At 34.8% G+C, this 21,400-nt stretch overlaps 1 protein-coding gene across 3 annotated transcripts in view; it reads right to left on the minus strand.

Moving 5' to 3' along the window:
- Positions 1 to 21,400, minus strand: part of Ddr (discoidin domain-containing receptor 2) — a 283,685-nt gene that overhangs the window by 217,661 nt on the left and 44,624 nt on the right. For 2 of the 3 annotated variants that reach the window (XM_065365264.1, XM_065365260.1), the window contains exon 3: positions 1,665 to 1,750. The gene's annotated coding sequence lies outside the window, so the exon portion shown is untranslated. The remainder of the gene's footprint in view (positions 1 to 1,664; positions 1,751 to 21,400) is intronic. The other variant, XM_065365262.1, reaches the window with a different exon arrangement.

A 21,400-nucleotide genomic window follows, 5' to 3' on the forward strand; every position in this document is an offset into this window, starting at 1 on the left:
TACAAAGTTCGATAAAAGTCAAGTATTCGTCGTGTATTTTTTTTTATTTCACCCTCCTCGCTAGGATATACCTGTTCAAAATTATCGTAGGTTAGGTACCTACGATCGAATACAAAAGATGGCGAGAGAAGGGAAAACGGGGGTTCAAAAAGGCAATATTTGAAGCGATAAAACGTCGTATTAAACTGGTTCCACTCGGGTTATTGGTAAATCAGACCTGTCGTAGTTTGCTGAAAATAGTACGCGGAACGAAGCGGTATTTTTAGCTTTTTATAAATTATTTTCGGGAAGCTATTAAATAAAAATTTGTAACGAATCGTCGACTTATTCAAGCTGTGATCTGAGTTATCGCTATTCATTAATTTTTTTGTGGCTCTTTTATTCTTACATAATGGTCGGCATCGTAGAAAAGGAAACCGAGGTGGTAATTTTTATATGTCATTGTTTAGGTCGTCTTTTTTCACTTTTACACTGGGCACCTTTATAGACCTAGGGTGTGAAAAGAAGTAAGGCGATGACGTGCTGATGCTGGAGTTTCTTTTTTCACGTGTAATACTCCAAGACAAGGTAAATTATAGATGTCGGACTGTGCGGAGGTTGTAATGAATTAGCTAGTTTTTCCCCACAGTATCCGAAGTATTCAATTTGGGCACGTGTAATTAATTCGAAGCTGATTTTGCATTTTTTCCCCTCTTACATTAAATAGCTGGTGAGAGAAGCGACGTGTGGCGCGTTTGGTAATTACCAGCTTGAAATAACTCAGCTGGGGTCGATGGGTAGGCTAAAAAGTATATATCTGGTGATACCATTGATTTGTATAAATTTTCTTTCTCGAATCTATACCTATTTCTGCATACGTAGGTAGGTAAGGTAGGTAGTTTATATTACAGCAAAGATTCTCAGATTATTCAGAATATGACAACGAATACGAAAACTTCCTTATTCATCGTCGAGTGAGAGAGAGTAAACAGTAAAGAATTGAAAATTTCAAAAGATTGCCGGTTTCGAGATGATAAAGAGATGAAGCAAACTAATCGTTTATTAAAACTAAGCAAGCATAATCTGACATGACGTGAATCGCGTACCAAAGGAGGCAACTGCATTCAATTTTATCCTTCATAAATTGATTTTTTCCGTCTGCCTTATTCTTGAAGTATATCTATATTCCACGTTCTCGTCTTCGTACGTATTATTTCACGCGATAAAAGTGATAAGACGTTTTCCTATATATAACGAGATTTCATAAAATCTATATACCGTTACTAATGGTAAAATTTATATCAAAATTTAGACATAAATTGACATCTCTTAGACAGAAATCCAAAGGCTGCTGAAGAGACGTTACGAGAGCAAAAGTTTACTCTAGAACGTCTCGAGTTTTTTTTTTTTAGCTTTCCCTGTTTTTGTGTGTCAGAGAGCTTTTTTGGCGTACGTTCAACTTTTATGAGATGAGTATTTTTTTATTCGTGAAAGTAAGTCGATGAGATAGAATTTTTTTACTTTTCGGTTTACATGTCTTTTTTCCATTTTCCATATCAACTTTTGTTGATGATTAATTTTTTTTTAGGAGTTGAGGGTTTTATCAGGTGCTGAGTTTGTTATGTTAAGCAGGTACCAATTATTGTAGTTGTATTGTAAGAAAAATTTGAAAAACAAAAACTTACATCGAAATTGTATGGATTGGCGAGGTGAGTTTTTGCATCAGATTCATGTACCAGATTTATTCATCAAGTTTCAATTTTCGAAGCTTCTGTAACAAACAAAAATCAAATTTATTAGAATATTAAACATAAGTACAAAATGAGAACAGGGATCGAGGTCCAATATAGAAAAAACAATGCTCTAGTTTCTGTGTCAGGAAATATGCCAGCCTTTCTTGTCAAAATTTTTCATTATAAATGGCAAAATTAATTAAAATTAGGTACCTACCTGAGTATAATATTTTCAAATTACTCGTATAAAAGAAGGTACACAGAAGAAACCTTTCAAAAATATGCTCGAGAACGGAAACGAACCTTTATCCAAAATACAACATAACTTACGTACATTTTACTAAAATGAGTCACGAGAATATTCGTGAAATTTCAGTGAAGCTTTTCCGTTCGAAATTAATAAGCCATCGAAAATTACCGAAGCCAAGAAAAAGGTCGCTGGATTCGAAGCTGGAAATAAGGCCACGAAAAAATGAGAAAATCAAACCTTAAAAGTAAGTACCCATACTTTCTGACTTGAGGAAAAATATGTACTAGATGAAGTACCCAACTTGATTATGTACAGTGCCACCGAGAGCCACTGTGGGCTCGGGGCAAAAAAAACAAAAGCTTCCTCAAAATTCCCCCTTCCCCCTCCTTCTAAAGCAAATAGGTATGTTGTTTTTTTTTCAAAAATTGGGGTAAAAAAATGGCTGTTTACGAAACAGAATTTTTCCATAAGTTTTCCGCAATGAAGAAATTTGCACCCCCCCCCCCCCAATGATGAGTAAATTCCTGTTTTAAAAATATATGTATTGGAGACGTTTTTCTGAAAAGAAAATTTCTAAAAAACGAGGTTTTCTAAAATAAGAAGTTCCTTCATTCGAAGATATTTTTATTTTTGAAATTTGAGGTCAAATAGAAAAGTTTTTTTCCAGATAGTTTTTCACAGGAGAATTTTTTTAAAGCAAAAGTTTGGTAGCTTTGGTTCTATGAAGGTTCCATTTTCCCTTTTTAAAAAAATTTCTACGAAAAGCTTTCATTATCTGTACAAAAATGAAATTTTCACTTTGTTTTCCAAAATGACGATCGTATTTTCTATTTTAAAAATCAAATTCAAAACTTTTTTTAAAAACGCGCAGAATGCATCACCAGCTAAAATTTTAGGAGCTAAAATTCATTTTTCAATTTTTGGTGAATTTTTAAAAATTCAAATTTGGGCCATAAATGCAGAAAAATCAAAATTTTGCCAAATTGACCTAGAGAGCTGGAATTTGGTTTGTATTTTATTTTCTACCTATTGAGTCGATTAGTGATAGTTTCAAAAAATTCTGGAGTCTCCGGTGGATTTTGATTTTTTTTTCAATATTTTCAAAAATGAGCACGGAAAAAATTTTGGATTTTAATGAGCACAAAAAGATTTTGAAAATATTTTGCTAAAGGCTCCAGAACGGTTCGAAACCATCATCAATCCATTCAGGAAGTTGAAAATAGGGTACAAGTAGTTATATTTCAGATTTCTGCGTCAATGTGGTAAAATTTTGTGCCCAAATTTGAATTTTCAGAAACTTGCCAAAAATCGAAAAATGAATTTGAGCATTTGGAATTTTGGCCAGTGGTATATTCCATAGGTCCTCTATCAATTTTTCTTCGTCCAGTTCAAATTTTTTTGCGTCGGTTGAAATACTTTTCTTGTAGGTAGATAAGAAAAATATGAGGCAATGGTAGCCGAACTTAAGCACCTGAGAGAAGCAAAAATATTTGAAAAACGTCTATTCAATCTATCTGAGCACCCACCTAGTCTTCATGGGTCCTCCATGCTTATCAATCAATTCAACAAGGAACCAAAAACTTTCAAAGGGTGTGACAAAAAAGGATAGTTATATTCACAGTCAGTCTAAAGTACGCAATAAAATCAAAAGGGGAACAAGTTGCTCCTGTTTCTGAAACTAATGAACTCGCATTTCTCGACAGATAACGAAAACTCATTCAAATGAAATGATAACACGTTGAGTTTTAGTAAGAGCTTTCGTAGTGGTTTTTCTAAAGAAAAGTCCCCAGACCCCAACGATGATTTTTTCGACCCAATGTTTCTCCTCATGGACTAGCTCGTAAATAATAACGCTTTATTTGCACCTAATTACGCTCGTGTAAGGACCCTTTTTTTAAAAAAAATTTCTCTTCTCTTTATAGAAATAGGTAGGTAGTTATTTCGATACGGTTATACCCTCGTTCAAATATTCCTACCTATATTTCAGTACACCTACAAATATAATTAATCGAAGTTTTCGCCTCAAAGTTGCTGATTTCTCGCCCTCTTCTCAAGCAAGAAAAAAATTACTATACGTTTAATGAACGCGAATCAGCTCGACGTGGTTTTCACAGTAACAAGAGGCGCGACAAAAGTAAGAAATTGAAAAAATAACGACTTTAAAGTTGAAGTGTTTTGAATAATAACGACCGCTTTGCAAAATAAACGACGCTTTAAATCTAACGGGCGAAATTTCGTTTTCAAAATCGACGCATAAATGAATAATAAATTTCGACGTCGTCGTCGTCGCCACGCCATAATACGCGTCGACGATGACGGAAATTTTCTATTCAAGGGGTAGGGCGGAGGCAGGCTTTGTGTATGTACAATGATTCTCACTGACTGGGCAAAAAAAGATACACTGGTGTAGTTTTAAGCTAATTTATCCGCGTTCTAGCTAACTATACGAGTACCAAGGTTTAATTGGTGTTGATTTTTATCTGATTTTATTCCTCTTGTTTCGACAGCTCTGCTTATATCATTTTTACACTATACTAAATTGGATTCCTGAAAATGTCAGTGTTTTTTTACAAGTCGACTGTTGAACGAGTTTTGCAATTATTTTTATAGATTTAAAAAACATTGCAGCTGAGGTATTCCAGTGGGATATGTCGAGTGGCATTGAAATAAAATCAAGTGGTTAGATAGTCTGGACATGACACATGTACATCTTTTCAATTATTGATGGGGTTATTTTTTAAAAAGGAAATGGAAAAGGAAATGTCATTTCAAAATTATAATAATAGATACATTGTAAATGTTTGTAAAACGGAAATGTTGAGAGTAGGTTACTGATAAGATGATCGAAGCGTTATCTATCAATGTTCTCGACGAGAATTATCTAATTTTTTACCCTCATTCACATCAGTATCAAGTACCTACCTAAATACATACGGATCAAGTGTATCTCTTTAAAAACGACATTTCAAATGATAAAATGTTCAATGAACTATTCCTTTTTACTATCATGATAAAAATTGCCAACATTTTCTGACCATGTAATCATTATTATGATAGTGGCTGAGATAAGATAAAATAGTAATGGTACTTGCAATGCTTAACAGAACTAAAAGAACCCTCTCCCCTCCAATATATCAGATTTTCTCATTTCTCTCAATCGTAAGTTGTTTCTTATAAAAAAATTTAAATTACTCTCTTCGCCTCTCGAGTGAAATTCAAACCAAAAAATGCGTGAATATAAATTTAAAAAAATTGGAAATGGATTTTCTGAACTTGCAAAATTTGTCATTTCAACATAATTTCCCTTTTCGACCCCCCCCCCCCCCCCCAATAAAAAATTTAGCCACCCTGGCAATTCATAAAAATTTAAAGAACCAAAAAATCGGAAACTTATCAAATTTTGGAAATATATCCACGTATTCATTTTTTAATAAAACAGTTTTTCGCCAGAAATGTTTTGAAAAATGAAAGGAATTCTCATATTCACAACAATATGGATTGAAAAAATCTCCGCGAATGTGTCTTCAACAATGCTTGAAAGCACCCTCAGCCATACCTTTCCCTTTCACAGTTATTTTCTTTACACAGGGATGATCTCAATAACCAATAAGTCTGCGACAAAGTACTCGTATTCGAAAAGGGAAAACACAACAAAGAATATACCTAGGATAAATTCACAATGACCCAGAATCACCAAAACGTTTCGTTTCCGGTCATCGATCGACGTCTTAACGAAAAGAAAAGGAAAAGAAGCTATAATAGCAGAAAAAAAAACATTCTCACAGTATCCCAACCTCCCACACTCCATCAGCCGGTTAAAAAATTACCTACCTCTTCTTAAGAGTCGAAAAAAAAAGGAAAAACCGGCCATAGAATCGTCTAAAATCCCCGCAGCAATCGAATTTTCGCAAAACGAAAATCCATCGCGAAGGTATGCGCCCTGCTACTGGAATAAGAAAAAGTCGAAAAAAGCGAAGCTTATCTTCGCTTTGGAACATTTGTTGCGCTCTTTATAAAACAAAAGAGGGTTAAAACAGCTTAATGGATGACCTTCTTTTAAAATTGTTTCGTTCTTTGTTAAGGCCCCGGTTAAATGATTCTTAACTTTAAATGTGCCCAAGAAACCCTACCGAGTAAACTGTCAGCGCGCTTAGCGTTCTCCAACTGTTTCGAAGATGGATGATATAGAAGCAATTTTAATTTTTTTCCACCGTAAGAAAAAGAAACGAAAGAAAAAAAACAGTAGAAAAGACATTAAAAAGCAAATTAAAACCGAGTATTATGGTCGTTTGAAAAAATTTTTATAACATGCTGCGATTTTTTTTCTTACGCTTTAGTTCGAAGCTGTTTTGCACTCTGTAAGGTATTCGTCTTTTTCACGCAGTTTCTCCATTGCGACCATGCAGATAATTTCTAATAAGCGAGCCTACGGTAGGCTTGTCTTATATAAAATACGAAAGGGAAAAAAAAGCTTAACCTACTTAGTTGGTTTTTTTGTCTGTGCAAAGCTCTTTTAGGTACTTGATAATTTATGTTCCTCAGTCAAAGACGACGTTGTTGTAAAAGGTCACTAAACCGTTTTCAGTACGTTGATTTTATTAAGCTAATTTCCCGCCTTGATTTTTTTTTTAAGGCCACCTGAAAACCTTTATAAACGGAAGTTAATCGTATCAGTTCAATGATAAACTGTTCAAAATCGTGTAGGTAAATATCTTACGATTTTATTAATTTCCTCAATTTGACTACAAATGGTACACAAAAATGTCTAGTTGATATCGAATGATCGATATTGCCTTTTAAAGCACCTGTATTGTGCTTATGCATCAGTAAAACAAATAGTTATGACGTCAGCGATTACTAAAATACACACTAGTGCCATCATCCATCTTTATAGAATGTTTGGTTTAAAGAGCACGAAAAAATGTCAATATTTCCACTGTACAATGCACATACAGTGGCCTTATCAAAGCTATTATTTGATGAACAGCCGAACGACGCCAGTATAAATATTTTTATACGATTAGGAATTTCAGGCACAAGCTGCATAGAAGCCGATACAGCTAGTCTAATAAGTTGTATAGCATAGATAACTTAACTACCAACATACCTTTTCAGAAAGGGTTCGAAGTAACATAAGTAGGTATTTCCAATTTTGATAGCCTATAAAAATTGGAGAATTTTTAATACCTCCTCAGCCTATAAAGACTGGAAAATTTTTAATGCCTCCTCCTTTCCCTAAAAATAATCAAAATTTTAAAAAAAATTGAATTTTTCAGATTGATTTTTCAAAATTTTAACGTTCAACTACAAGTGCATACTTATTGTTCATTCGTCGAAACTGAACATTTTCAAATACAAAAGACTAAATTTAAAAATTTTTCCATTTCTCAATAATTTTCAATTCCAATAGGTATGTATTGTATAATATAAAAAATTGGTTTTTAATTTTGCCTCAAATTTAAGAATTTTTGAAAATAGGTAGATTAAAACGTTGGAAATTTTCCAAAATTTTGAAACGATTCATTTCAACATTTCAAAATTTTCAACTCTTCAGATTTTTTTGACTCACTTTTTTTCCTTCAATTCCCCAAGCATCAAGTCCCTATTTTTTGAATCCATTTTTTTATTTTTTAAATTATTTCTTTGTAAACTTGTAGGTTTAAAATCGTTTTGAAATATGAGTCGATCGAGAAAAAATGGACCCAAAAAAATGCTAAATTTTGAATATGAAGTCCATCTAAGCCTGAGCTACTCATTTCTGCATTCTTTTTTTACGATCGATAAATTACCCCAATGAGTAATTTCGTACGTGTGTTGAAATGTATAAAAGATCATTTTGTGTCATACCATAGGTATTTCCTAAATTCGAACTCACGAAATGAACCACAAAAGCATGATTCATCACCAGCAAAATGAAATGTAACACGACAAATATTCGCTTGCACATTGTTGAAGGGCAATTTGTGCGTGATACCGTTCCATATTGGATATCTAGACCTACCACCTACACTCAGCTACATTATCGATTATTGAAAACAAAATATAGTTATAGGAAAAAAAGTAAAAAAGAAACACCCATAAAAATGGTATTACTGTATTTTGTTAACTCTGTGTACAAGATCGGAGTTAATTTGTTTAAAAACACACGACAGTGTGCTTATTCAGTTCTAGAATTTCGCTACACAAACGTATACTTATCTATGATCTGTGTGAGGTGGCTTTGTTATCGCACCAGGACCTGCAACGTACAGCAGCAGCTGGGATAGGTATGACGTGTTTGAAAAATATTTGCACAAATAAGCCGTCCGTCAGACGAAGGTATACATGCTACACAAATGGATGAAAGACGAATGGTGGAGAAATACAATGATTGTAAGCAAAGTTGACGTGATCTCCGGGTACCTTTTGAAAAACGTAAGTAAACATCGACTGTGTAGTAAATCTGTCATTGTATACGCGCGAACAAACCACGTCGATTAATTTGTCGAGACGGCGAAATAATAAAATACGAATGAAAAACCAAACATAGATAGCTAAATTTATACAGGGTGTCCCATTAGGGTGAATTGAGAAAAAAAAGTTGACGGATTTTGACCAAATTTAGCAGAGACTTTCATTTTGAGTTGAAAGTAACCTATGCTCAGAAAGTTTTTTAGCTCCGGTAGTGCCCCTGGAAAGAAGATATGGGTCCTCAAAGAGGGAATATTTTCGGAAAAATTCTGGTTTTTCTCTCTAGCCCCTACTTGACAAAAATGGTATAGACTCAAATGAAAGGATTTGAGATTCTGCGTCGATCTCTGCTATTCCTGTCGAAATCCAAGAACAATTTTAGGGTTCTACTGAGTGGTTGAAAATTTGTAAATCGTAATTTTTGGATAAATTCGTGTTTTGAAAATTTTTTCTTCGCAAATATTTCTCTTTAATTCAGCAAAAATACTGAAAGATATCATTTCTAAGGCTGGGGAAATATTTTGGAACGCAATGGTGCCAATTTTTTGTCATTATAGCCAACTCTAAAAAGTCGAGAAAATAGTCAAAAACTTCTGAAATTTTTCGATTTTTTTCAAGTTGGCAATAATAATAATAAAGTTGGCACCACTTCATTCAAAAAAATTTCCACAGCTTCAGAAATGAAATGTTTCAATATTTGGCCATAATTAAGGCGAAATATTTGCGAAGAAAAAATTTTCAAAACACGAATTTATCCAAAAATAAACGATTTGAAAACTTTCAATTTTTCAACCGCTCAGCAGAACCCTAAAAGTGATGAATTTTGACAGCGACAGGAGAAAAGCAACATGATTTTTCCGAAAATGTCCCCTTTTTGACATTCCATATCTCCCTTCCAGGAGTAGTTACGGTGCGAAAATTTTTTCCGTTCAACTTTCTGCTAGATTGAGAACTTCAAAAATTTCTAATTTTTAGCATAGATTGGCCTCTCCAGGATGATTTGTAGTTCTTGGAGAAAATTGAAAAATCACTGGAGGCTTCAGAATGACCTAAAACTCGTATTTGTTGATATGTGAGAGTTGAATTGAAGGTATTGTTCACATTAGTTCACATTATTTTCAAAAAAATTCAATTTTATTTAAAAAAATTAAAATATTGCCTTTGAAACTTTTTTTGTTTTTTTTTTTAATTTTCAAAAATTCAAAAAGAACTCTAGTTCTTGAAATGTTGGTTCGTGGGGGGGGGGGGGTTGATTTCGTTCAAATCGAAGAGGGTCAATTCAAAAGAATCCTTTGCGAGGAAAAAACAAATAATCCAATGTTTTGTTCTCATGAAATTTCAGTTTACCTTTTTGTCTCAGCCTCTCAGGCAGCGTGAAAGACCAACTACATATTTAAATCCTCCTCCAGTTCTCCTTCTTGCACATACATAGATTAATTATCAGCCTCGAGTCTATTTACATAAAGCTAACGATTCCAATTACGTTTGAACTCGTTCTCCTTTCCCCTGCAAATTCATGCCACAAATTATAATCCGGTATATGGGTATAATCGGTGCACTAAAATCACAATCTGAACGGTAATAAATTTCCAATTTCTGGTACCGTTGCGATGGGCGCGCGCATTTCTAGTATTTTAACGCATAGCACGTCGTTCCAATTAGTTGTCTGGCTCATTATCGAAACCCAAATAAGGTATTTTAGGAATCGGTCTCGGTTTCAGCCGCGTTGTCCACATGTACCGATATAAGAACACACCGCCACTCCATATCCTTATATTATTATATGCTTAATCCATTTACATAATCCGATTCTCGATTACGCTGTAAAGCAAACAATGCAACCGAACATGTTTTCGAATTAACGACAAATGTCTCCTTTAGTTCGACCGCTGAATTACACCGAAAAAAAAAGAGGAAAAAACCATTTTTATAGTACTTGCAGAATGAATATTTGCAGATGCATGTTTATTTGTAACATGTATAAAAAGTATCGCAGATCTTTAGGTAACCTACACGGAAGGTCAACTCGAACGCGTATTATCACTAATAAATCACAAAAATCATTCGATAAAGTTAACCTAGCATTGTAAGTCCGATGGTGCGGATAAATAAAGCCGCCATTGTATTCATGTTCACGTATAGAGCCAGAGCATTATTACAGGAACCCAAAAAAAAGAAGAGAAAAATATGAAGCAGGGGCGCGACATTAACACGCTAATATACGCCAGAGCAGGAGCTAAAGAGACGCCCTAGCGTAGCCCGTGCCACGTCGTCGTGTATGAAAAGTGGCCCATAACCCTGCTTGGTGTATTGTCCCTGGATACCTATTATAGGTATATGTGTCAATACCATTGTTAGCGATGGTTTCAATATTAGAAAAACCTTTGGCTGTATCACTACCGCGATGACCATAGGGTTTCCTTTTTAATTCGATATATGTAAGTATAAAAACCAGCTCTCCCCCGAAGTTGTGCAGACTGCAATGCAGTCGACACATATCGCTTATGTATGGATGTACAATGTACATTGTACAGTGTGCGTTATTGCCTCCTGCACTATATGTGTTCGATGACGATGCCCTACAACTAATTTCCTCCTCTGCTCTTGTTTCTTGTCAGCTCCACCGCACTCTCATTTGGACAACAATAAAGCCGCGACCAGACCAGACGGATCACGCGTGCAAGCCATCCCAGACCTAATCTCGGGCACAAACAGCATACGTCACGCAGTTCCCGCTCACGTCGCAGCAGCTCATTAAATACGCGCGTATTTCGTCTCACTCTCAATGCGATCGCGAAATGTATTGTATGGAATCTACATTAGTATAGTTGTAGATCTAGGTACCATACCCCTAGGTTATTCACCGAATAGATATACTTTGTATAGCACCTTTCTACAACATAAAGACCTGTAAACGATATAAATTGAAAAACTGTCGCCACAATTGTACCCGCCTTCGCATCGAATTAAATTTATTAGCTTTGGTTTTACATCTTTTCATCTCCTGCTGTCTGTGATCTACACGATCAAAGACGTGAGTTGCAGCATACGCTCGGTATCATCGCTCAGATTAATTTTAGACAAATGGAGAGACAATGTAAAGGGTATACAGGGTGTCCTACCAAATATCAGATGCATTCTAGTGCTGCTTTACCTAGTGTAGCCAGATGAGTTCAGTAGGTTGGTAGGTACTAGGTAGTAGGTACCTAACAACGATCGACAGAAATAGCTGGACTGAATCGGAGAATATTTGAAAGAAAATTTTAAAATATGTACCTATACTTACACAAGGCAAAATTTTGGAAGATAAATTTCACTTTTCGATTGTAAATAATTATGTAGAAATTTGGGCAAATGCCTTTCTGAGCTAATTTTGTGATTTTTTTAAAAAACTCTCCTTCAATACACAGTGATAATCCTTTCGCTCACGAATCCATTCTATAATATCCTCACTGGTCGATGGTACCAAAATTATGAAGATCTTCTTCGTTAAATACCAAGATGTCTTGATGGACTGGTCAGCACTCTTACATGTCTGTTTTTCGGAAAGACCTGAGTCATCGACCACGGAATTGAAGGTGTAAAATATTTTCATTGCAGTTCCAGTATAAGTATGACAGAATAGAAAAAATTTAGGACTATATATATGATAAGCTATTTGGAAACTTCAATATGTTACTTTTGCATTTTTCCAATATCATACAAATTACGAGAGAATCTCTCGAGGGGTTCCTCTCAGATTTGAACAAGCGCGATCTGAAACCCCCATCACCAAAACTTCATGAGTAGAGCTGGGATTTTTATGCAGAAATATGATGAAAATAATGCAATATTTTATGCAATTTTTTCACCGAAAATATGCAAAAAATATGCAAAAATTTCAGTTTGAGTAACGTATCTCTGAAAAGGATTTTTTAAGCTGAAATGAAAACTCTAAATTCAAAAAAAAAAAGTGAAGCCAGTAATCAAAAAATACTTAAATTTTTCTTTTTAAAAAATAGGCAAAACAAGACGTCATTTATAAATTCAAAAAAAAAAAAAAAATTCATAAATTATTTAGGGGAAAAATTTTCTTGATGACATTTTAGCAGTGTTGCAATTTTTTGAACAAAAAAAGTCTTAACCCTTTCGGCTACGAGACAAACTGACGGATAAAACTTGAAGTGCTTTAAACTGAGTAAGGTCGGTTGCTGCCCAGAACTCAAAATTTGCTGGAAATCGCACATTTAGAAAGTATTCATGTCACAAATGGCAATAAACCTTAAATTGACTATTCTTCGATTTATGACACCGAATACCATTATAAATCAAAATCAAGCCTTCTGAGGCATCAGATATTTCAATATGAAAATATTGATAACAAGCATTTTTGAAAATAGAAAAAAAAATGAGCTAAAATGAAATAAGTTTGCGTAAAAAAAGAAATTTTTGAAGAAAAACAAGGCTTGCGACTTCAGATGGTTAGTCAAACTGCAAATGTTTGAAGGTGATTGCTTGTGGGAGGATTAAAATTGATGGAAAAATCTTTGTGTTATAGAGAGCATTTTTCGAAATTTTTAAAACCCATGTCACAATTTAATGCTAATTTTCAATGAAATTCTGAAAAAAATGATATCATTTTCATTTTGTGACACATACATCTCTCTTGAGGTGATTTGCTTGGGTGAGTAAGTCACCTCAGAAGATGACTAGGTGAACTTTTGCGAGCATTTGAATTTTATGATGGATACTGTGTCATAAAGACTGCGTTCAATGAATTCATTATCTGTAAGATAACTTCTAAAAAATAATTCCAGTAATTTCACAACACGATATTTGTATTTTATTTTTATCATCTCATTATGACCAAACAGATTGAGGGCTGTATTATGACACAGTATCTATCATAAAATTCAAATGCTCGCAAAAGTTCACCTAGTCATCTTCTGAGGTGACTTACTCACCCAAGCAAATCACCTCAAGAGAGATGTATGTGTCACAAAATGAAAATGATATCATTTTTTTCAGAATTTCATTGAAAATTAGCATTAAATTGTGACATGGGTTTTAAAAATTTCGAAAAATGCTCTCTATAACACAAAGATTTTTCCATCAATTTTAATCCTCCCACCAGCAATCACCTTCAAACATTTGCAGTTTGACTAACCATCTGAAGTCGCAAGCCTTGTTTTTCTTCAAAAATTTCTTTTTTTACGCAAACTTATTTCATTTTAGCTCATTTTTTTTTCTATTTTCAAAAATGCTTGTTATCAATATTTTCATATTGAAATATCTGATGCCTCAGAAGGCTTGATTTTGATTTATAATGGTATTCGGTGTCATAAATCGAAGAATAGTCAATTTAAGGTTTATTGCCATTTGTGACATGAATACTTTCTAAATGTGCGATTTCTAGCAAATTTTGAGTTCTGGGCAGCAACCGACCTTACTCAGTTTAAAGCACTTCAAGTTTTATCCGTCAGTTTGTCTCGTAGCCGAAAGGGTTAAAAATCTCAATTTTGTAAAATTTTCGTTAATATGCAATAAAATACCAGAGAACGCTAAACTACTCTAAAATATGCAAAATGATATTGGGTTCATTCGTCAGGAAATTTCATTATTCGTGGAGATCTTGAAAAATATGAACTTTTTCTAGTCCATAGAAAAATATTATGTACTTAAGTAAAGCATTAAATCTCAGCTCTATTCATGAGCACAGGTTGATTTTTCGATTTATGGCGATTTTTTGGAAATCCAAAAAATTCACCATTTTTGGAAATTTAGCGATTTATCTATTTTTTTATTTTATTTTTTAGTACCTAAGTTATGCCTATTTATTCAGTAAGTGAAAATTATGAAGATTAGTCGTGAAGCCACTATCACCTCCCCTGAACAAAATTTCACCGTTTCGGTTCATTCTGGAGCCTCCAGCGCAATTTTTGACTCTTCCAGAATTTTAGAACTTCTTCAGAAGGCTCGGAAATTAATTCGGGGAGTTAAAAATGGAATTAGGGCCAAATCTCAATCCTTTTTTAAACCAGTTTATCCACATTTGGGCCAATTTCCAGACTGAGTATCTCCGAAAGAAAGGAGTTGAAAAGGTCGAAAATAAGCTGAATTCGATTTTTCAGAAGCTCAAATTAATTTTCACGTCTTTTGGAGAGATTTAAAAATTCTGAAGCAACCAAAAATCGCACTGGACTCTCCAGAATAGCTCGTCGCTCGAAATGGAGTAGAGTCCGGATACAAGAGGTTGGTTTAGACAATATACAGCCATTTAGTGCAAATTATAAAAATTTCCCAACAAACAAAAATTGGTGATTTTGGGTGGGTAATGTTTTCCTGATGAAATGTCATCTGAGGCTGTTCGCCTAAAAATCGGTTCAAATGTGGGTAAACTCCTTAAACAACTCGAAAATGAGCCAAAACTCGATTTTTTGTAACTCCACAGTTTATTTCAAAGCATTTTGGAGAAATTTTAAAATTCTGGAGAAACCGAAAATCGCGCTGGAGGCTCCAGAAGAGCTGAAAATGGTGAAATTCGGTTTAAGGAAGTTCATATTAGCTTCACGACTAGTTTTCACCACTTTCACAGAAAAAATATAGGTTGAATGTATTTTTAAAAAAAAACACATAAATCATCAAAAATAATCAATTTGGATTTTCTAAAATTTATCAAAAATTGAAGAATCACCTCGATGTTTGTTTCAAAACTATGCTCTCGGAGGCCAACGAACAGTACGAACACCCCTAAAAGTTGAGTGTACCCGTTTTCAAGTTCCATTTGAAAATAAAAAAAAAGAGTGCAAAAATCTCAAATAATTGATTTTTTTGAGATGTGAGCTTACGACTAAAAAGGTGCGATATCATCCTTTTCATTTAGAAAATTTGCTAAAATGCCATGAAACACTTGAAAATGTTTTTTGCCAAAAAAAAAATAGAAAATGTAAATAATGTCGTTAATTGACACTCCATCGGATTGATTGCGCTTTTGAAAAAATAGTGAGTAATTATTCAAGTGAGATGCGATCTTTCGATTGAGCTTGTCTAGTTAAAATATTTTTCTATAAGCTGATTTCATATTTTTTTCCAATCCAAATTTTAAGTAGGTAACTGAAATTTTATTATCTATCCACCAAACTCTTCTTTTTCCATTCTCCCTTTCACCTTTCCAGTCGATCTGGGCGTTTGCTACTAACACCACCCCCAGTTTCCTATTATGTACCCAAATAATTACTTACTCGATTGAAAAAGCCCGGTCAGCTATTCAACTACTTATACAGACAATTCATCCCCTTTCATTATAACTACTTAAGGGTGTATTTAGAGTACAGGAAAAATTTAAACAACATCAACGACTCGAATCTACCCGGAAGGCTATTCGGCGACTAATACAGCTGTTTTGAAGATGTGAAACGATAAAGTGGCTGGTCTACTCTACGTATAGAGTTCTGTACCTAAGTTATATTGAATTCACGCTCGAGTAAATTTTCACTAAACCTCGTGATTGAGTGAAGAGAGAGAGAGAGTGAGGCATTTTCTCGAATCTCGAGAATAAAGGTTTTTAATATACAGGAATATAAGAGCAGCAATAGTTTAAGTACATTGAAAAATAATAAAAACGTCGGTGTGTTCTCATTCTAATTACGTTAGTTTTATCGCATCATAGTGCGTATATTTTTCCTTTTGTAGTATCTCGCACCAACCACCAACCGTGGGAGTACTTATAAACTATAGTAGATGCTGCTAAAGTGGTCTAAAAAACTGAAATAAAAACAAAAGCGTTCATTATTTTTTATTTATTGTTACAGATATTTTGTAAACCTGTTCTACGCGGAAAGAGATAGCTTAAACGCCACTTACCAAATAAGATAGAGAAAAAAAGAGAATATCACGAAACCCACGTTATCAATTATCACAAAACAAAATAGCGGCGGCGCACGGTGTGCTGTGTGGTTACACCGTGAGGTATTTTTTTGTCGAAGCGTTTTATTTATCGCGTATATGATACCCATAATACCGTATGAGGAGGATAAGGCAGGCACTTTAACATATTTAAACAATATGTATGAGAGAGTCCTGCGATAACGACGAAGCTGAAGCCGAAGGTACGGCGTTTATACGGTCTCGGGGTTAATTTTTTTTATTGAGTAATCATTATAAATATTGTTCGGTGTGGCGTTTTTATATTCAATTATCGCGTATTACTTTTTAATTTTATTTATCACACCCGAGAAGCGTTAAAAATACCCATCGTCGTCGTCGGTTTCTCGCCGAACGCATGGTTCTCATGGTTGGCGTTGAAAAAAAAAAGGGTATCCGAAACCGATGTAATTAGGGAGCGAAATATAGAAATAATTTTCTACGGTGTGAAAAATCATCGATCATGAAGACCTGAGGCGAGGCAAGGTGATGACGATGGTGCTGGTGAAGTATCGAGCACAGCCACAGATAATGCACCATACAGAGCGTCGGGAATCTTTTGTATGGAATGGGATACGGCGGCGGCGTCGAGATGCATAGCGAGGAAGGTGGCAGGGGAGTTATTGTCGCGTACGTATACTATAGCGAGTTTTTCCAGACAAAGTGTCAAAAAAGACGCACCATATCGAAATTGACACGTGCTGATTGGCAACGCTGACGAGCGATATTTTCGTTCGATTGTATGGGTGTGAGTGTGAGTGCGAGTGTAAGATGAACGTATAGCAATGATGGATGACAAAAATTAACTTAATGAAAACACCAGCACCGTCAGCCACCGCAATTGCTCTCTACGCGTATACTCGTACTGTATTATTGTGGAAACATTGAAGCAGCATATAGAGTGTGGTGGAGAGTATACTCGTACGTCTGAATCTCGTTCGGAGTATTTTTTTTCTCTCTGGGATACAAAAACAGTTGTGTTTTTTTTCATTAACTATCCGGAGAATAAGTGAGAAATTTGAAATTTGATACGGGTTTGTGCTACTCTGAATTTGGTACGACGGTTCAGGGTGAAGGAGTTGCATGATTATTTCCAGATGGTAGACAGTGTGAGGTTTCTTACGTTAGATACACCTTTGTTTTATCGTCAGACTTGGATTTTTAAAGGGGAAAAGTACTGCTATGTCTGGTTCTGGCCAAACTATGACGTAATACCTGAACATGGATTTTCTTTCTCAAGTTCTACTTGTTGGTTGAAACTCTTTGAAATTTCATATTGAGTGGTTTGTTTAAAATTTCTATATGTTGTGTACCAAGTCCGAAATTGTACAATTCGGGGTTGGTACAGCCAATTTTGTACTATCTCCGAAGTGTCCGGACCAAGCGTGAATATTACTTTTTCATCGGACTTGGTTTGTACCATGCCCGGAGGGTCCGGACAAAGTGTTCGACTTGGTACAATTTGTGTTGTGCATAGTCCGAAATACAGTTTTATAACGAATGAATTAATCGAATTTTACATCCCTTTATTCCATAAATATTGAACCAAATGAAAGGAAATTTAAAGATGACTCTAAAATCCACCAGCAAAATTTTCAGGTGCTGAAATTCATTTGTTGATTTCGGATTTAATACACAACATATACAAGAAATATTCCAAAAATTAAAGTCCACTATTTCAGTTCTATTAGCATTTTTCAAAGATCAAGGGTGTAGTTTAGCTTCCAAAAAATCGAGAAAATAGGTAGATGAAAATTTTAAAAAAATACATGACTGTTCATTTTGGTTAAATTTGCGACCTTGTAGTTTTGATAAACAATCGATGTCGTTCATCAGGAAAAAAATCTAAATGGATAAAAAAATCGTCACAACATAACAAAAAAGTGAAATTTGGTCCCTCCCTTAATTTTTAAAAATAATTTGATCTGTTGAAGAATTAATTTCATGGTTAAGTATGAGTTATTTTGATGAGTTGAACTAGCCAAGATTATTGCTTGGGAGACCCAGAGATTGATTTCAGTACTTGAACACTTATGGAATTGTCAATTAGAAAATATCAAAAATATCGAAAAATTGCCATAAAAGCTGAAAAAAATGAAAAAATGGGGGGGGGGATAAAATTTGACAAAAAAGAAGCTTTTATAGCAATTTTGTAGAAAAACAAAAAAAACCAGGACTTTTATTTGACAAACTATTGAAGCAAAAAGAGGACTTTTCAGGCGCAAGCAAGGCAAAAATCAATGCTTTTTGGAAATTTTGGCAAAAAATGAATTGCTGATCAATTTTGGCAACAATTACGATCATTTGACTATTTTACCAAAAAATTACTTCCCAAGAATTTTGACGAAAAATCATTACAACTTTTCGTCAATTCGCCAAAAATTGACTTTCGCTGACAATTCTGACAAGAAACGGTAATTTTTGGCAAAAATTAGCCCCTTCGACAATGTTACCAAAAGTGGATACTTTTTGACAATTTTGCCTAAAATTGACGCTTTTTGACACTTTTTCAACTTGGGGAAAATTTGATAGAAAAAAGACCCGAACCTTAATATAAGCAAGGGACTTTTTGAACAGACAAGGCGAAAATAAATTCTTTATGGTAATTTGGGGAAGGGACGGAGTACAAAAAATTATGGACTTACAACTTTCGAGAATTAGTATTCCCCCCCCCCCCAAAGAAGTGAAAAAAGGTCTGTTTAGAAGTATTCTACTCAGATGAAAAATTTCCAAATAATTTGTACCTGCAAACATCAATTTTACATAATTTTTTTGTACCTATTTTTCAACTTTGGGGGCTTCATACAAGGGAACTAATATCATTTGGAGGAGCCAGAAAAGTTTTTTTTTGAAAATGTGCTGATTTAAAAAGATTCTTTCCATTAAAAAATGTTCAAAAAATTTCTACAGACATAAATTTTTTATCTCTTTTTTTTTCAGATCGGGAGGGGGGCTCCATACAAGAAAGAAAACATCATTTGGGGATCCAACAAAAGTTTTTTCTCGAAAAGGGGGTTATGTAGAACTATTCTCATGCAGAAATGAGATATTTTCAGAAAAATTTCTCTGACTTTGATTTTTTCATTTTTTGTGATTTTTTTCAACTTAGAGGGACTTCTTACTAGGGGGCGAATATGGTTTGAAGGGTCGGAGAAAGTTTTTTCTTGAAAAGGGGGTCATTTAGAAAAATTCTGTCGCAGAAACAAAGATTTTGATGAATTGAAATTTTGTCATTTTTTGCACATGGGCGAAAAATAAAAATTAGGAAATTATTTTCTCACCCGAGGTAACAACTTTGCAGGAAGTATTCTACATATTGTGTAGACGTAAAGACCATAAAATCATTTCTTAGCCTACATGTAATACTCATGTTCACTTAGAAATAGGAATCTGGAAATTTTCATACCATACCCATTCCTCAATCGAATCGATGTCATTATTCTGCATACCTACTCGTATAATATCGCGATGACAGGAGGAAACTCAACTCAAACAGTTGGAGGGAAGGTCGCGAACCACACTGAACCGAGGCTGTATGCAGATTACTACGTGTTTTTCGCGTATTTAGAAGAAATCGGCGCAACATGAGGTAGTGTCTCGTAATAATTGGAGTATTTATTCCTTAGGCTAGTAAGGCGTAAAACCCAACACTGCGTGAATATTGTATGTACGTGCGGTGTGCTCTATGCGATCTCATAGCTCATATACCTTCGTAATAAATTATCCCACGCGCAAATTCTTAGTAAAAATTGCATGTCTCGATTCCACCAGGTAGAACCGACATGAATGAGTACTGTAGGTATCTGTTCATGTTACACAAAAAAAAAAAACACGAGCAACATTCAAACAGCTACCGGCAAAATACGTGCAAACCCATCAGCCGCATAGGTGTTAATTTTTTTCCAAAACTGGCGCTATATCACGTTGTTCACGGCTGAAAATAGTACAAATAGCCTCGTATCTCGAGGTATTTAAATTCACTCTTTACCACTCGCTACGACTTCTCTACATGGCTCATTTAATGATCATTTGGCGTATTCCAGGAAGTAATGAATTATACCAATGATGGTGGCTTTTTTTGGTAGAAATTTTACTTGGAGACGTAGAATGTGATGTACTTATTTAGAAGTAGGTACGGGTAGAGGGATATACGAGTTGACTTAGTTTCATAAATTGATCCAGCATAAGTATTTAGACAACTCGGAAGATTCCAAGTTGACTGATGGCGATTCGGTTACGGTGAGATGATCACAGGGTGCAGTTCAGTTCTCGACACTCGTGCAGAGCACAGCGCAATACTTTGATTTATGCAACTTGTTCTGCAGTGAATAGGTAAAAGAGCTGGCGCGAGCGCTAGTTCCTGAACATATTCGAGACATACGACGACGATGAGAGTAGGTATATTATAGAATAAACACACTTCCTTCAGTGTATACTAGTATCTCAATATGTATGGGCTGGTTGATGTACGTATAATCTCGTATAATTAAACCATCAAGTGTGTTTATACAGATACACGCACGCGAACTTTTTTTTTTTCATCGTCTTTCTTTTTTAAATAGCGGGTTCTTTGAATCGTTCGTATTAAAAAGAAAATAAACGCCGAAGTTTCTTTTCGCCATCATCGAATGTCGCTATTCTCGCATCGCAATGCTGTGATCTTTTGCCAACCCGAAATATCATTTGTTTATTTATTTGTTTGTTCCATTCGTTGGTTGTAATTGAAGTAAAAATGAGCGCTAACGAAGGTACCTATTTTTGATGCGTCGACTTCGACGCCGAAACTCGTTACGCAGCATGAATACGCGACGCGGCGCGAGATATGAATGACGCGAGCTTAATCGTTGAAAGTGACTTAATTAATTTCGTGTATAGTTTGTTGGATGTGAATTTCGGCATGAAACGACATTTGAATGGGGTTCTTTTATACGTATGTGAGAGCAGATGATTGAATGCTATGAGTGATTAATGGAGTATTCCTTTGAAGTGATGGCATCAGATGTATGTGGTACCGATTCGAGACCAGAGAGATGTACCTACTCGTATTTGTACCTAATGGGTATAGATAACATATTGTAATGTAGGT

Source organism: Planococcus citri, chromosome 5, assembly GCF_950023065.1.
Source record: "Planococcus citri chromosome 5, ihPlaCitr1.1, whole genome shotgun sequence".
In the NCBI taxonomy this organism is placed as follows: domain Eukaryota; kingdom Metazoa; phylum Arthropoda; class Insecta; order Hemiptera; family Pseudococcidae; genus Planococcus; species Planococcus citri.